This window comes from Tenrec ecaudatus, chromosome X, assembly GCF_050624435.1.
Source record: "Tenrec ecaudatus isolate mTenEca1 chromosome X, mTenEca1.hap1, whole genome shotgun sequence".
Lineage (NCBI taxonomy): Eukaryota > Metazoa > Chordata > Mammalia > Afrosoricida > Tenrecidae > Tenrec > Tenrec ecaudatus.
This window is the reverse complement of record NC_134548.1, coordinates 136,606,910-136,616,837: the sequence shown is the minus strand read 5'-3', so window position 1 is coordinate 136,616,837 and position 9,928 is coordinate 136,606,910. Positions and strand designations below refer to the sequence as shown.

The 9,928-nt window shown below is 41.5% G+C and overlaps 1 pseudogene; it reads right to left on the bottom strand.

Moving 5' to 3' along the window:
- Positions 1-6,332: 6,332 nt before the first annotated feature.
- LOC142433018 (lupus La protein pseudogene) lies at positions 6,333-7,438 on the bottom strand (annotated as a pseudogene).
- Positions 7,439-9,928: the final 2,490 nt, after the last annotated feature.

The window sequence follows — 9,928 nt, the reverse complement described above, 5'->3', positions numbered from 1 at the left end:
ATAGTGACAGTAAGTACACTAATACTCCCCTATGGGCATGGTAGGGGAGGTGGGGGGAAATGGGGCACTAATAGCAATGAGCAGGAGAAGAAACTGTTCTGGAATTGATTGTGGTGATGATTGCACAATTTTTCTTTGTATGATTGAATGGTTCAATTAGACAATATGGAAAGCATATGTCAATAAAACCATTTAAAAAGACAAAGATCGGTTCGGGAACCCCGGACAAAGGCAGTCAGGATGTGACTCATGGCCGTGAGACCCTTGCACCCCCAATTCCAGGCAAGTCTCTAGGGCTCTCCAGCTTCTTTCTGGACCAGCTTAGGGCCGGTGTTGGCAAACTGGCTCCAGAACCATAAGCATACACGTGCCTCAGAAGTCACACTGAAAAGTTTTAAAGGATATTACTCAGATAATGGTGACTTCATTTGTTTTTAAATATATACTGATGACTCTCGATTAATTTTTAAATTGTTGTGAGGGGCAGGATTGGCTCTTTTGTCTCAAAAGTTTGCAGACCTTGCCCCCAACCCCCACCTCCCACCTCTAGAGGAGGGGCAGCCATCAAGTCTGTAAGGCACTCCACCTGAGGGCAAAGTCATTCTTGCTGCTGGTTTATAGTCACAAGGACTTCAATGGAGGCTGGATTTAGGTGAAGACTCATAAATGGCTTTTGGGCTCCCACTGTAAATTGCATAGCCTTCTCCTAACCCCGGGGGCTCAGCAAATTAAACTCTATTATAACCTCCAACTACCCCTTAATCTTTAAATTGCTTACAACCCCCTATGACTGTGTTTTTCCTCCATTGCTATTAATAAATCACAAGTATAGCTGTCTCAAATTCTTGGAGTTGGCTTGTGATAGAGCTGCTTCACACCTAGGCAACACTCTGTAATGTGTTCTCAAGAGGTGAGCAACAGGGATTTACTTATACGTGCCCTGGAGTTTAAAAATAAATATGACCTCCAAAGAAACTTGTTACAAAGTTGAAAATGATTACAGCTCTGAATTATTTCAACTATAGAAAATTATATCAATTCCAACATTGCTGTTTTGTATCCTTTCAATTAAATGTGTCTGTGACTTAATGACGGATAGTTATTCTCTGGTGAAGCACTGAACGCGTCCCAGAGTCTCCTTTTTCCTGGCACTTACTCATATGATGAAGGCTCATAGAGTTGATGCCCAGGTTTCTCTAACTCCTATTGTTTACAAAAGAGATCAGTCCATTAAGCCCTCCCCAGTGACTAACACAGCACTGGGCAAATAGCAAGAACTTAATAAATATTTGCCAAATGATTAAGTGAATCGCTCTTATATGCATTGGGATTTTGATGTTATAGTAAGTAGCAAAATTCTACTCCAGCTAACTTGGGAAAAGGAGGACTTTATTGCAAGGATATAGGAGCTCTGGTTTAAGGGGAAGCTGGGAAACCGGACTCTTCAGAAACCAGGCAGCTTCAGAGGGTGCTGAGTAAGAACTGCTAAACACTTCATCCTGTCTTATTGTCATTTCAATCACAAGTTAAATTCACCAGGAATCTTCTAATTAACCTAGCTTGGGTCCACAGCCCTCCTCCTGAGATAGGAGTCACCAGGAGGTCTTGCTCAACAGTCCTACCAGACTTTATCCAGTATGAAGAGAAAAAAAAATATTCCTCAAATGAAGTTAGGGTGCTGAGGAGATGGTGTGAAGGACCACATGTAACCTCCTCTAGCTACACTTGGGAGAAGGAGAATCCAACTCCACACCAGCCCAAAGCTGACTGCCACAAAAAAGAGGTGAGACATGCCTCTACTCTACCCTCCATCCTTCTTTACCCTCCCTGGACACTGACCATCCTCCCCATGACATTCTACTACTCTGCTGGGTTCAATAATCTGTTGTAATTATTGAACTCACAGAAAATACCCCGGCTTTTGGAGGGTGATTATGGAAGTTACCAATAAAAACCTTCACTGCCATTGAGTTGACTCCGATTCCTAGTAAACAGGGGAGAAAGCCCTCGTGGGTTTCTGAGACTGATTCTCCGCTGGAGTAGAAAGCCTCATCTTTTTCCTGAGAAGCAGCTGGTGATTTTGAACTGCTGACCTTACTGGTAGCAGCCCAATGAGGAACCACTATGCCAACCTGGGTCCAATGGAAGGGCAAAACTAGCCATTCCCTGAATTCGAGTCCTCTATATTTTATTTGCATACTCTCACTGGGCACTGGGGGTGGGGGAGGTGGGGGTTTACAAAGACTCTATGGATTGAAGAGCCATGCCATGCAAATTCACTTCAGCCCAGGTGCTACGACCAAAGCAAAGTAGAATGGATGCAGGAAGAAGGTAGGAAGGCAGAAAAGAGGGGCAAAATAAATTTAGGGCAACTCTTTCCTAAGCATTGCCCTAGAGGTCTGGATTCCAAGGACCCTGTCCTGGGAACAAGTCTTAGATTCCAGAACACAGAATTCTTTCATGGAGGTGTTACAGTGAAGGGACCTGTGGTGATTAGATGTTATGTGAACTTCTCAAATGGAAGTGTAAGGGTTACAGCCTGATAATGCTGCTTTGCTTTGGGGGTGTGATCTTTCTATAAAAGGAACACTGGGATACGATCGCCGAAGACAAATGGGTGCATAAGCAAATGTGGCGAAGAAAGCTGATGGTGCCCGGCTATCAAAAGAGATAGTGTCTGGGGTCTTAAAGGCTTGAAGGTGAACAAGTGGCCATCTAGCTCAGAAGCAATAAAGCCCACATGGAAGAAGCACACCAGCCTGTGCGATTACGAGGTGCCAAAGGGACCAGGTATAAGGCATCATGAAAAAAAAAAAGAATGTGTGTGTGCGTGTGCGTGTGTGTGTGTGTGTGTGTGTGTGTGTGTGTGTATACCATAGTGAATGAAGGGGGAAGTGCAGAGTGGAGACCCAAGGCCCATTGGTTGGCCACTGGAGATCTCCTCATAGAGGGTTTAGGAGAGGAGATGTGTCAGTCAGGGTGCGATGTAGTACCGATGAAGAACACAGCTTTCCCCCAGATCCTGGATGCTTCCTCCCCCCAACTACCATGATCTGAATTCTACCTTGCAGGACTGGATAGGGCAGAAGTTGTACACTGGTGCATATGGGAGCTGGAGGCACAGGGAATCCAGGGTGGACGATATCTTCAGGACCAGGGGTGTGAGGGGCGATGCTGGGAGAGAGGAGGGTGAGTGGGTTGGAAAGGGGGAACCGATTACAAGGATCCACATGTGACCTCCTCCCTGGGAGATGGGTGGCAGAGAAGGGGGGGGGACTCCGTATAGGGCAAGATATGACAAAATAACAATCTGTGGGTTATCAAGGGCTCATCAGGGAGGGGGCAGGGAGGAGAAAAAAGAGGACCTGATGCGGAGGGCTTAATTGGAGAGCAAATGCTTTGAGAGTGATTAGGGCAAAGAATGTACGGATGTGCTTTACACAATTGATGTATGTATGGATTGTGATAAGAGTTGTATGAGCCCCTAATAAAATGTAAAAAAAGGAAAAAGAAAGCATATTATCTAGAAAACACAATATGTAGAAAACATATGGCACATTATATAGAAAACATTAGAAATAGAACATGAAACATACATAAATACATTATATAGGAAGCATATTATATAAAAGGATGGTGCTATGAGTGACCTCCTCCCTGGGGGACGGACAGCAGAAAGGGGGTGAAGGGAGACGTCGGACAGGGAAAGATACGACAAAATAATGATTTATAAATTATCAAGGGCCCATGAGGGGTAAGGGAGCAGGAGGGGGGGGGCAGGGGGAAGAGGACCTGATGCAAAGGGCTTAAATGGAGAGCAAATGTTTTGTAAATGATTAGGGCAAAGAATGTACAGATGTGCTTTACACAATTGATGTATGTATGGATTGTCATAAGAGATGTATAAGCCCCTAATAAAATGTTTTTTAAAAATAAAACAAAAAAAAGGAACACTGGGACCCACTCTAGCTCTCGCCCTTCATCCTCCAAACCCACCCCGGCCATGGGATGTTTCACAGTTTCATTGATATTCCTTTTTTTAGCAACAACCAAGTGGTTGTGAGCAATGAATCATTTCCAAATTATATTGACCCTGTGTACCATAGAACGAAGCACTGCCTAGTCCTGCATCATTCTCACAATGACTTTCTTTGAGCCCATTGTTGCAATCACTGTGTAAATCCATCTTTTCCAGGTTCTTCCTCTTTTTGCTTTACCCTCTACTTTACCAAGTATGGTATCTTTCACTGGAGACTGGTCTCCTGATAACATGCCAAGTATGTGAGATGAGGTTTCACCCTGGCTTCAAAGGAGCATTCTGGTTGTACTTTCTCCAAGACAGATTTGTTATTTGGGCCATTTATAGCACTTTTGATAGTCTTTGCCAGCACCATAATTCAAATGCATTGTTTCTTCTTTAGTCTCCCTCATTCAATATTCAACTTTTACATGTGTATGAGGTCCTTGAAAATACCACGAGTTGGGTCAGATGCACCTTAGTCTTCAAAGTGAAAACCTTACTTTTCAACAACTTAAAGAGGTCATGTGCAGTTGATTTACCCAAAGCAATACGTCGTTCGATCCCTTGACTTCTGCTTCCATGAACATTGATTGTGGATCCAAGCAAGGTGAAATTCTTGATATTCAATCTTTTCTCCATTTATCATGGTGTTACCTATTGGTCTAGCTTGAGGATTTGTTGTTTTCTTTACTTTGAGTTCTAATCCATGCTGAAGGATGAAATCCTTGATCTTCACCAGCAAGAGCTTCAAGCCCTCCTTACTTTCAGCAAGCACAGTTGTTATTTGCATATCACAGGTTGTTAATAAACCTTCCTCTAATCCCAATACTGTATTTGTGTTCATATAATCTGGTTTCTCTGATGATTTTTTTTGCACACAGACTGAATAAGTATGGTGAAAGGACACAACCCTGACACACACCTTTCTTGATTTTAAAACACACAGTATGCCCTTGTTCGGTTCTCACAACTGCCTCTTGGTCCATGTACAAGTTTGGCCTGAGCACAATTAAGGGTCGTGGAATTCCCATTTTTCTAATTATGGTCCACACAGTCAAATGCCTTGGTAGTCTTTGCTTTCATCCAAGATCCATCTAAAATCAGCAATGATACTCTTCGTTTCTTGTCCTCTTCTGAATCTTTGTCAGCTTCCTGACAAATTACTGTTGTAACCATTGTTGGATTATCTTCAACAAAATTTCACCTAAACGTGATATTAGTGATATTGTTCTATCATTTAAGCACTCTGGTGGGTTACCTTTGTTTTAATTGGGTAAAAATACAGATAGCTTCCAGTCAGTTGGCCACGTAGCTGTCTTCCAAATTTCTTGGCATAATTGAATAAATGCTTCCACTGTTCATCAGTTTGTTGAAATAATTGGTAGTCTGCTAATTCCAGAAAACTTGTTTTTATTAATGCTTTCAGTGCAGCCCATTGGTTCTTGATCATATGCTACCTCTGGAAATGGTTGAATGTCAATCATCGATAATGTTTAAGGATGCATAGTATTCTGTTGTGTGTGCACTAACATTTATTTTCTATTCTTCCACCAATGGCCATAAAGGCTGTTTCCCTCTTCCTGCTACTGTGAATAGTGCTGTGATGAACATGAGTATGCCTATATCTGTTTGTGATGTGTTCTTTATTCCAGTAGGATATGCTCATATAACAAGTAGTGCTATTAGTGGATCACATGCTATTTTTATTCCCAATAGTCTGAGGAAGTGTCATACTGATCTCCGCAATGGTTGTGCTGCTTTACAGCTCCACCAGGAGTGTATGTGGGTTCCAATCTCTCTGCATCCCCTCCAGCATTTGTTGTTTTCTTCTTTGTTGAACTTTGCTATCAATGTTTATGTGACATATTATCTCATGGTTGTTTTGATTTGGACCTCTTGAATAGCTCATTCTCACAAGCATTTCTTCATATTCTTGTTGGTCACCTGAATGCCTTCTTTGATAAATGGTCTGTTCTTGTACTCTGATCATTTGTTAATTTGGCTATTCATCTTTTTCTTGCTGGGGCTTAAAGGTTTTTTATAGCATATGTTTTATTAAATTGTATACTGATATATTCTCATATTAAAAAGGCAATTTAGTGGAAGAACCTTCCTTTTGAATTATCTGTTAACACACAGCTAGCCATTAAAAAATCCTCATCTAATAACAACAAGACAAAAACAACAGAAATATTTTCCTTTCTTACAGGTGGACATTGCAGTGGACCTAATTTGATTTTCTGTTTAAAAATCTCCAAAGAGAAAAGCAGATTATTTGTAAATAAAATGAATGTTACAGTGGTTGATGACACTACTGGTCTCCTGTACCATTTTCTGTTTTCTGTTGTTTTGATGCAGGCTCTTCTTTGTCTGCTGCTTCTCTTGCTCTTTTCACTGGTCCAGCTGCACTGTCCTTTTCATCACATTCAGCCACACTGTTGAATTTCGTTTTCTTGGCCTGAAACTGTACTTTTCCTTCAGCAGACCCAGCCTGGGCAACTTTATTTTCCTTTCCTTTAAATGTGCGACCTTTAGACTTCCATTTGTTCAGGGATTCTTGTTGATCTTCCATGATTTTTTTCAGTGCTGCTTTCTCCACCTCTCCCTCTAGGACTCCCCCTCTAGGATTCTGTTTCTGAGTTGTAGGTTATTGTTACTCACATCTTTGGCTTTTTCCAGCACTTCTTTAGCCTTTTCTTTAAATAGAATTACTCCCTCTTTTGCTCCTCTGACAAAATCTATGCACTTGATTTCCCCATGACTTCCAAAAAGAATGTGCAAATCTTCTCTGCAGGTCTGGTCTTCTAAGTCGCCTGAGAACTTCCGCAAGCAGCCCATCTTTTCTTCTAGAGACGTCATTTCAGCATCTTCTGCTAACTTCTGGTTTTCTTCTTGCTCTTGTTTAACTCGTAGTTTAGCCTCCACTTTATTTTTGCTTTCTTTCTTCATTCCTTTTTGCAAAGTAGTCGTCCTTGAAAAGTATTAGAAGATCTGTGTCTTTATACTTCTGGCCAGGGGTCTCAGCGAACCTCTTAGCACATTCAGTTCTCCCAAACACACCAACTATTGACCCCTTACCTGCTCTGTGCAAGGGTCTTCTCATCTGAATATTTGGAATTTCACCTTTGCCTTCCAACCATTCTTTGATGTCATCGCGGGTGGCATCAGTCGGGAAGCCTTTAATATTTACAGATCTGTTTTCTACGTCATTTTTATACTCATCTGTCACTTAGGGGAGGGGTTTGCTTGGAGATCTTCTGATTTTAGTCTTCACTGATTTCCATCAGCTCTACCTTTGACTTGCTCAGTGCTCCTACTGTGATACTAAAGTCTGTTGTCAGACGGCTTAACCTCAATCTGATGACAGATTTTGGATTCCAGCTCAGCCATTTTTTCACTATCACCATTTCCGGCCATTGTGGCTATCTGAAAATTTTCCTGGCGGGTTCCGGCCGCGCAGAGGCGCTCCCCTGGCTGAGCAGCTACGGCAACAACCCCGACTGCTGAACGCTGCCGGCCGGGCCCAAGGCTTAAAGTTGTGTATCGATTTTAGAAATTAGTCTCTTGTCTGTTATGTCATTACCAAAAAAATTTTCCCAGTCTTTGGCGTCTCTTTTTACTTTTTTGGTGACATCTTTGATGCACATGTCTTATTTGTAGGCGGTCCCCATCTATCTTCTGCTCCTGATTCTGTCTTGTGTGTGTGTGTGTGTGTGTATGTGTGTGTGTTTCAATGTGCGTTTATGCTATGCTTTAGGACCCCCTATGTTTGCCCCTATTTTTTCTTGATCGTTATAGTTTTAGGATTTACATTTAGGTCCTTAATTTATCTTGAGTTCCGTTTTTGTATACGGAGTGAGGCGTGGGTCTTGTTTCATTCTTCTGCATATGAAAGTCCAATTTTGCCAGCACCATTTGTTGAAGATACTATGTCTTCCCCCTTTTAATGTGTTTCCTTCCTTTGTCAAAAATGAGTTGTCTATAAGGTGGATGCATTTACTCGGGGTTCTGTAGATTCTGTTACACTGGTCTATGTATCAATGGTTGTACCAGCACCAAGTTGTTTGATGAACGTGGTTGTGATTTGAAATCAGGAAGTGATCAAATTGGTAATTAGCTTTTCCATCTCCTTCAAGAATGATCCTGGGATCTGGATTGGAATTTTCTTATATCTATAGATCACTTTAATGGCACCCAGGGGCGTAGTTGTTATGCATTGGGCTGCTAACCATAGGTTAGAAATTCGTTATTACCAGCAGCTCCTCAGGAGAAAGAAGAGACTCATGTACAGACAGACAGTCTGAGAAACCTACAAGGGCAGGTGTACCCTGTCCTATAGGGTTGCTAGGAGCCGGCATCCACTTGATGGCAGTGAGTTTTAGATAGTATTGACATTATGGTAATGTTAAGAGAGACTACCTCATTTTCAATGTCATCACTAACATATGATATGGGAAATATTCCAAATCGATGAAAAATTCAATGAATTACGTGAGGCCATTTAAGGGCAGGGAAGTCTTCCACTTCACATCTAACACACAAAAACTTCCAGACACTTTATGAAACTAGGTTGTTTTTTTTTAACTTCAACAGTATGAGGAAAATATTTTTATAATCTTGGGGTCAGAAAATATCCTTGCTACAAATTCAGAATCTGTAAGAGAAAAGATTATCAAGTCTTACAACATCAACTTCTGTTCAGCAAAAAGCATAACATTAATGAACAAGAACCAGAGTTCGAGAAAATACTTGCAGTATATTAAAAAAATTAATATTCACAATATATGAAGAGTTCCTAGAAATTCTAAAAAGATCGACTATAAAGTAAGAATGTGGGCAAAGAACATAAACACACAATTCTTTTACTGTTGTTATTAAAGGAATTTTAATACATGCACAATGATTTGCAACTATGACCACTATCTAATTCCACACTATTTCATTATCCCCAAAAGAAACTAGTACAAACTAAGCAGTCATTATCTATTTCCCCCCTGCTCTCTAAACTCTAGCAATCATTAATTTACTTTCTGTCTCTCTGGATTTGCTTATTCTGGGCATTTATATAAATGGAATCCCATGTTATGTGACCTTTTATGTCTGGCTACTTTCATCCAAAATAATGTGTTTGATGTTCATATAAGTTGTGGCGTGTATTTCTTTTCTTTTATCATTTTATTAGGGGCTCATACAACTCTTATCACAATCCATACATATATCCATTGTGACAAGCACATTTGTACATTTGTTGCCATCATCATTCTCAAAACATTTCCTTTCTACTTGGGCCCTTGGTATCACCTCCGCATTTCCCCTCCCTCCCCAACCCTCCCTCCCTCACGAACTCTTGATAATTTAGAATTTTTTTCATGCCTTACACTGGCCAATATCTCCTTTCACCCACTTTTCTGTTGTCCATCCCCCCTGGGAGGGGGGCTATATGTAGATCCTTGTAATCAGTTCCCCTTTTCTACCCCACCTTCCCTCCACCCTTCCAGTATCGCCACTCGCACCACTGGTCCTGAGGGGTTCATCTGTCCTGGATTCCCTGTGTTTCCAGTTCCTATCTGTACCAGTGTACATTCTCTGGACTAGCTAGATTTGTAAGGTAGAATTGGGATCATGATAATGGGGGGGAGAGCATGAAAGAAGTAGAGGAAAGTTGTATGTTTCATCGTTGCTGCACTGCACCCTGACTGGCTCATCTCCCCGTGACCCTTCCTTAAGGGGATGTACAGTTGCCTACAGATGGGTTTTGGGTCTCCACTCCACACTCCCCCTCATTAAAAATGATATGATTTTTTTGTTCTTTGATACCTGATCCTATTGACACCTCATGATCACACAGGCTGGTGTGCTTCTTTCCATGTGGGCGTTGTTGCTTCCCAGCTAGATGGCTGCTTGTTA